This window comes from Balaenoptera musculus, chromosome 4, assembly GCF_009873245.2.
Source record: "Balaenoptera musculus isolate JJ_BM4_2016_0621 chromosome 4, mBalMus1.pri.v3, whole genome shotgun sequence".
NCBI lineage: Eukaryota > Metazoa > Chordata > Mammalia > Artiodactyla > Balaenopteridae > Balaenoptera > Balaenoptera musculus.
In genome coordinates this window covers 109,789,763-109,798,124 of record NC_045788.1, presented here as the reverse complement: position 1 = coordinate 109,798,124, position 8,362 = coordinate 109,789,763, and the positions used below count along the sequence as shown (strand labels likewise).

General features: G+C 36.4%; 1 pseudogene; it reads left to right on the top strand.

Annotated features, from left to right (window-relative positions):
• The first annotated feature begins 4,053 nt into the window (after positions 1 to 4,053).
• LOC118894049 lies at positions 4,054 to 4,987 on the top strand (annotated as a pseudogene).
• Positions 4,988 to 8,362: the final 3,375 nt, after the last annotated feature.

Genomic DNA, 8,362 nt, shown 5'->3' with positions numbered 1-8,362 from the left:
GAAATGTCTTAAAATTGTTCGTGTTCTCTTCTATGTAATTATTAGAAAGCAAAGAATATTTAGAAATAGAAGTTATGCAATACACTGGACGCAGGAGATAATCTCTAATACAGGTGGGGCATCTGTGGTTGCATGAAATTGTTGAAAAATAGATAAATTGATGAAGGAAAAACAGTCTATGAAAGCATTAGATAAATTCAGTTAAACATAGTAAATAACTTCCCTCCTTGAAGATGTAATTCTATCACCATCTTGAAATGTCAAGAATGAAAAGGTTTTGAGATTACAAATTCTTAATGAAAATAAAAGTGAAAGACATATAAAAATTGTCATTTAAAATTAAATTAAAAATATATTTTTCATTTATAAATAGCTTATTTTCATTTTCAAAATTCTTTAACCCTATATAGCTATAACAAAGTACCACACGGTGGTTTAAAACAACAGAAGTGTGTTCTCTCATAGTACAGGAATCAAGGTATTAACAGGGCCATGCTCCCCTGGAAGCCTCTAGGGAAGGGGCCTACCTTGCCTCTTCCAGCTCCTAGTAGTCCAGGCATTCCTTGGCCTTAGATAATTCTAATCTCTGCATTTGTCTTTACATGGCCATCTTCTGTCTTTGCATCTGTCTCTTCTTTCAAGGACACTAGTCATATTGGGTTAAGGGCCTACCTTACTCCTATGTGACTTCATCTTAACTAATTACATTTGCAATAATCCTATTTCCAAATAAGGTCACCTTCTAAGGTACTGGAAGTTAGGATTTGAACATCCCTTTTTGGAGGGACACAGTTCAGCCTATAACAATCCAGTTATGTAAAAAGACTGGTTCTCTTATGAGACTTAAAGAGATGATTAACCTAAAGCTGATGTGGGTTCTACTTCATTTTTTAATGGGTCAAGAATTAGTCTAAATTACTAAATCTATGTTTACCCTGGTTCACCAATTCAGTTTTCTGATTATTACATTAAAAAAAAAACAGTTTGGGTATGATTTTAGAGAACTGATAACATTGAATATATTTTAAAGTCTATGATATTAAGATATAGTATATATACAATAAAGAAATGAAGGTGCTGTTAAATGGGCCAAATTCCATAATTTGTCTTCCAATCTCAATTCCAATTCTGAATGAGTAAGTATTATCTCTGTTATTCTACTTGCATAAGAAATTAAAGAAATAGGCATGATTTTAATGCTGTCCAATCTGCTCCACCAACCTGATAATATACTAGTACTATAAAAATTATGAACGTGCATATGGTTGCCTCAGATACGTTATGGAACAAGGCAAGATGTGAGTGAATAAAGAAATAAAAGGCATGTACATGTTGAAAAGTCATCTTTCTTAATTTAAACAATGCATGAGGTATGATGGATTTCTATTAGACAAAACTAGGCCAAGATGTGACACTTAAAACTGACTACAGATTCTATTTTTTAGAAACTTATACATGCAGTAATACAGCTGAATTAAGAAGTTGCCTGTGCCCTTTCTGACTACCTAGAGGGGTGGGATAGGGAGGGTGGGAGGGAGGTGCAAGAGGAGGGGATATGGGGATATATATATACATATAGCTGATTCACTTTGTTATACAGCAGAAACTAACACAACATTGTAAAGCAATTTTACTCCAATAAAGATGTTAAAAAAAAAAAAAAGAAGTTGCCTGTGCAGAAATATTCTAAATAGTCACCAATCAAACTTTATAAAGACTTTCAGAGAAAGAAAAGACCATCCAGTTTTCTTACCTCATCCAGAGCACTTTGTATTTTGTTGGAAAAATTGATTATTTATATTGTACACTTTTCTAATTATACATAAAATGTGTTTTTCTTTAAGCTGTCACAAGTCATTTTTAGAGTGAGATAGCGGTCAAATAAATAGACTCCCTGCCTCCATGCAGAGCATAGTCTCCAGGATTTTATGACAAGCCTGGAACCCTAGGTATAGTAGTAGTAGTAGCCAGCCTACCCTAGGTATACCATGTAACTGTTTCTAGTAGTCAGCCTACCCTAGGTATACCATGTAACTTTCTTTCTGAGTCTTGCTCTTGCCAAAAGTACTGTCATAAAGTGTTTTATGGTCAGAACCACACATCCTGGTTTGCCTGGGACAATCCAGTGAACACTTGCTGTGTTCTTTTGTCTAGAACTTTTCCTGATTTGTTTATTTTGTAATGATATATGAATTACAAATAAATGCATTAAAATAAGCCAGAATAGGCTTGGTAGACTTTCATGCTATGCTTCCAGCTTCTGCCAAGGTCTTGTTCCCTAGTGTGTGAAGCTCAAAAGCAGCAATCAAGGTTCTCTTCAACATGTGATTAAATAGGAAACATGATCAGCAATAACTGATTATTCTTTCTTGACTCGTCGCAAACAACACATTATGTCTTTCAAGGATGAAATGCCAAGTTCATGCTGATGATAAAACAAAATGCATTTTGACGTTGTGGGCTTAGGTCAACTAACTCCTTCTGAATATGAGTGGTGGTAGGAAAAGTATTACACACCACTGCAGTAGCAGTGAGATATTTACATTTATGAGCAACAGGCTTAGAATATTTTTTTCTCACCCAAGTATCAGGATGTCACATTGAAACTCACATGCATACTAAATCAACTCTGCATTTCAGCAAGAATATATTTCAAAACCTGTGTTTTTTTTCAATAACAGGAAAGGGATACTTATTTTTTTTTAATTAATTAATTTATTTATTTTTGACTGTGTTGGGTCTTCATTTCTGTGCAAGGGCTTTTCTCTAGTTGCGGCGAGCGGGGGCCACTCTTCATCGCGGTGCACGGGCCTCTCACTATCGCGGCCTCTCTTTTTGCGGAGCACAGGCTCCAGACACGCAGGCTCAGTAGTTGTGGCTCACGGGCCTAGTTGCTCCACGGCATGTGGGATCTTCCCAGACCAGGGCTCGAACCCGTGTCCCCTGCATTGGCAGGCGGATTCTCAACCACTGCGCCATCAGGGAAGCCCCATAGGTTTGCCTTTTATAGAATGTCATATAATTGTACTTATACAGTATGCAGATTTTTCAGATTGGCTTCTTTTACTGAGTAATATGCATTTAACTTTTCTCCATGTCTTTCTGTGGCTTGATGGATCATTTCTTTTTAACACTGAATAATATTCCATTGTTTAGAAGTACCACAGTTTGTTGATTCACTCACTTACTGAAGGATTTCTTGATTGCTTCCAAGTTTTGGCAATTATGAATAAAGCTGCTGTAAACATCCATGTGCAGGTTGGACGTAAGATTTCACCTGTCTTGGGTAAATACCATATAGTGTGATTGCTGGATCATATAGTAAGAGTATATTTAGTTTCATAAAAAAACTGCCAAACTGCCTTTCAAAGTGGCTGTACCATTTGATATTCCCACCAGGAATGAATGAGAGTTTCTGCCGCTCCACGTCCTCATCAGCATTTGGTGTTGTCAGTGTTGTTGGGCCATTCTAATGGGTCTGTAGTAGAATTTTGTTGTTTCAATTTGCATTTCCCTGATGACATATGATATTGAGTATCTTTCCATATGATTATTTGCCAACTGTATATCTTCTTTTGTGAGGTGTCTATTAAGGTCTTGGCCCATTTTTCAATCAGATTGTTTGTTATTGTTGAGTTTAAAGAGTTCTTTATATATTTTGGATAACAATGTTTTATCAGATGTGTCTTTTGCAAATATTTTCTCCAGAACTGTGGGTTATCTTTTCATTCTCTTGACAATGTCTCTCACAGAGAAGATATTTCTAATTTTAAAGAAATCCAGCTTATCAATTCTTTCTTTCATATATTTTGACTTTGATGTTGGTATCTAAAAAGCCATCACCATACCCAAAGTCATTTAGATTTCAGGAGTTTATCTTTTAGGAGTTTTATAGTTTTGGTTTTTACATTTTAGTTCTGCGATTCATTTTGAATTAATTTTTGTGAAGGATGTAAGGTCTGTGGCTAGATTCTTCTTTTTTTTTTTTTTTTTTTGCACGTGGATGTCCAGTTGTTCCAGTACTATTTGTTTAAAAGACTATCTTTGGCTTTTTTTTTCCCCTAAAAACACCAAATGGTGGATGACGCCGGTGCTGCGGGAGGGCCCGGAGGCCCTGGAGGCCCCGGGGGCCCTGGCATGGGAGGCCGTGGTGGCTTCCGCGGAGGCTTCGGCAGCGGCGTCCGGGGCCGGGGCCGGGGTCGCGGTCGGGGCCGGGGCTGAGGCCGCGGAGCTCGCGGAGGCAAGGCCGAGGACAAGGAGTGGCTCCCCGTCACCAAGCTGGGCCGCTTGGTCAAGGACATGAAGATCAAGTCCCTGGACGAGATCTATCTCTTTTCTTTGCCCATCAAGGAATCTGAGATCATTGACTTTTTCTTGGGGGCATCTCTCAAGGACGAGGTTTTGAAGATTATGCCTGTGCAAAAGCAGACCCGTGCTGGCCAGCGGACCAGGTTCAAGGCGTTTGTTGCCATCGGGGATTACAACGGACATGTTGGTTTGGGTGTGTAGTGCTCTAAGGAGGTAGCCACTGCCATCCGTGGGGCCATCATTCTGGCCAAGCTCTCCATCGTCCCCGTGCGATGAGGCTACTGGGGGAACAAGATTGGCAAGCCCCATACCGTCCCTTGCAAGGTGGCTGGCCGCTGTGGCTCTGTGCTGGTGCGCCTCATCCCTGCCCCCAGGGGCACTGGCATCGTCTCAGCCCCTGTGCCCAAGAAGCTACTGATGATGGCTGGAATTGACGACTGCTACACCTCTGCCAGGGGCAGCACTGCAACGCTGGGCAACTTCGCCAAGGCCACTTTTGATGCCATTTCCAAGACCTACAGTTATCTCACTCCTGATCTCTGGAAAGAGACGGTGTTCACCAAGTCTCCGTATCAGGAATTCACTGACCATCTTGTGAAGACCCACACCAGTTTCCGTGCAGAGGACCCAGGCTCCAGCTGTAGCCACCACATGGTTTTCTATAAGAAAAATAAAGTGATTGAAGCTAAAAAAAAAAAAAGACTATCTTTGTTCCATTGTATTGTCTTTGCTCCTTTGTCAAATATCAATTGACTATATGTGGGTCTATTTCTGGGCTCTCTATCCTGTTCATGGATCTATTTGTTTATTCTTCCATCAATACTACACTGCTTTCATTACTGTTGCTTTATAGTAAGTCTGAAATTTGGGAAGTGTCAGTTATTCAACTTTGTTCTTCTCCTTCAGTATTGCATTGGCTATTCTAAATATTTTATTTCTCCCTATAAGCTTTACAGTTAGTTTGTTGATACCCACAAAATAATTTACTGGGATTTTGAATGGAATTGCATTGAATTTATAGATCAAGTTAAGAACTTATGCCTTGACAATTTTGAGTCTTCCTATTCATGAACATAAAATATCTCTCTGTTTATTGTTCTTATTTGAGTTCCTTCATCAGAGTTTTGCAGTTTTATATTAACCACGTATATATTTTGTTAGATTTATACCTTTCTGAGGGTGCTAATGTAAACAGTATTGTGTTTTTAATTTCAAATTAACCTTTCATTGCTGATATATAGGAAAGTAACTGATGTTTATTAGCCTTGCATCCTGCAACATTTCTGGAATCACTTACTAGTTCCAGAGTTTTAAAAATAAATTGTTTTGGACTCTCTACATAGATGATAATGTCATCTGCAAGCAAAGACAGTTTTATTTCTTCCTTCCCAATCTGTTTACTTTTCATTTTCTTGTCTTACTGAATTCACCAGTACTTCCAGTATGATGTTGAAAAGTGGCGGTAAAACGGGACATCCTTGCCCTGTTTCTGATCTTAGTGGGAAAGCTTTTAGTTTCTAAACAGTTAAGTGTGATGTCAGCTGTAGGTTTTTCTATATATTCTTCATCATGTGGAAGAAGTTTCCCTCTATTCCTAGTTTACCAAGAGTTGTTATCATGAATAGGTATTGGATTTTGCCAAATGCTTTTTCTGTGTCTACTGATACAATCATGTAATTTTTCTTCTTTAGTCTGTTGTGATGCATTACATTAATTGGTTTTTTAAATGTTGAATTTGCCTTGCATACCAGGGGTAAATCTCACTTGATCATGGTGTATAATTCTTTTTATACATTGTTGGATTCAATTTTCTAACATTTTACTGAAGATTTCTACATCTATGTTCATGAGAGATACTGGTCTATAGTTTTTTTTTTTTTTTTTTTAATATATAATCTGTTTGGTTTTGGTATTAGGGTAATTCTGGCCTCATAGAATGAATGAGGAAGTAATATCTGATTCTGTGGTCTGAAAGAGATTGAGAGAATTGACATAATTTTTTCTTTAAATATTTCATAGAATTCACCAGTGAACCCATTTGAATCTGGTGTGTTTTTGTTTTGGAAGGTTCTTAATTGTTGAATTAATTTGATCAATAGATATAGACCTATTCAGATTGTCTATTTATTCTTTTGTAAGTTTTGCAGATTGTATCTTTCAAGGAATTGGTCCATTTCATCTAGGTTATGAAATCTCTGGACATAGAGTTGTTCATAGTATATATTTATTATTTTTTCCCTGTTCATGGGATCCGTAGTGATGTTACCTTCTTTCATTTCTGATATTAGTAACTCGTGTCCTCTTTCTTTTATTATTTAGCCTAGGTAGGGGTTCATTGATTTTATGGATCTTTTCATAGAACCAGCTTTTGCTTTCATTGATTTTTCTCAACTGATTTTCTGTTTTTGGTTTCATTAGAGCATAAATCAATTTTTAAAATTATTTCTTTTCTTATGCTCTCTTTGGATTTAATTTGCTCTTCTTTTTCTAGTTTTTAGGGTAGATGCTTAGATTATTGATTTTAGATCTTTCTTCTTTTCTGATGTATGCATTCAATGCTGTGAATGTCTCTCTATGCATTGCTTTCACTGCATCCCACAAATTATAAGTTGTGTTTTCATTTTCCTTTAGCTTAAAATATTTTAAAATTTCTCTTTATTTCTTCTTTGACCCATGTGTTACTTTAAATTATGTTGTTTAATCTTTACATATTTGGAGATTTTCCCATTATCTTTCTGTTATGGATTTCTAGTTTAATTCCATTTTGTTCCTAGAACAGATATTGTATGACTTCTATTCTTTTAAATCTGTTAAGGTGTGCTTTATGGATAAGAATATGGTCTATCTTGGTGAGTGTTCCATGTGAGCTTGAGAAGAGTTTGTATTCTGCTCTTCTTGGACAAAATAATCTATAGATGTCCATTATATCCAGTAGATTGATGGTGTTTTGAGTTCAACTATGTCCTGACTGAATTTTTGCCTGCTAGATCTGTCCATTTATGAGAGAGAGGCATTGAAAACTCCAGCCGTGATAGTGGATTCACCTATTTCTTTTTGCAATTCTACTAGTTTTTGCCCCACATGGTTTGAGGCTTTATTGTTGGACACATACACAAGGATTTTTATATCTTTTTGGAGAATTAATCCCTCTATAATTATGTAATGCCCTTCTGTATCTCACATAACTGTCCTTGTTTTGAAGTCTACTCTGCCTGTAATGAAAATAGCTACTTTCACTTTCTTTTGATTAGTGTTAGCATAGTTTATTTTTTTCCATCCATTTACTTTTTATTTGTATGTAGGCTCCTGTAGAAAACATACAGCTAGGTCTTTTTTTTTTGATCCACTGTGACAATTTATGTCTTTTAATTGGTGCATTTAGACCATTGATGATCAATTGATGTAGGTAGATTAATGTCTATCATATTTGTTACTTTTTTCCATTTGTTGCCCTTATTCTTTTTTCCTATCTTTGTCTTTCACTTTTTTTTTGGCCTTTTATTGTTTTAACTGAGTATTTTATATGATTTCATTTAAATGCGTATGTATATATACATATGCAAATGCATATGTATATATATATGCATATGTATATATATATATGTGTGCATATAGGTATATGTGTGTGGGTATATGACAAATGAACATTTCCTGTTGACCCTGGAGCCTGACTTAAAAAAAAATCCAACTGTACTGAGATATAACTGACAAATAAAATTGTGAGATTTAAAAAAAATGATATGCCTATATGTAGGGTTTCTTTCTTCCTTCCTTCCTTCTTCCTTCTTTCTTCCTTCCTTCCTTCCTTCCTTCCTTTCTTTCTTTCTTTTTTTTTCTTGTCTTTTCGTTTCCTTTCTTCTTTCTTTCGTTCTTTCCTTTATTTTCTTTCTTTCCTTCCTTTTTCTTTCCTCTTTCTTTGCTTTCCTTCCTTTCTTCTTTCTTGTCTTTATTGCCGGTTTCTCTCTCGCTATTCTGTCTTTCTTCTCTTTCCCTCTTTCTTCTCTTTCTCTTTCTTTCTTCTCTTTCCTTTCCTTTCCCCCTCCTGTTCTCTCTT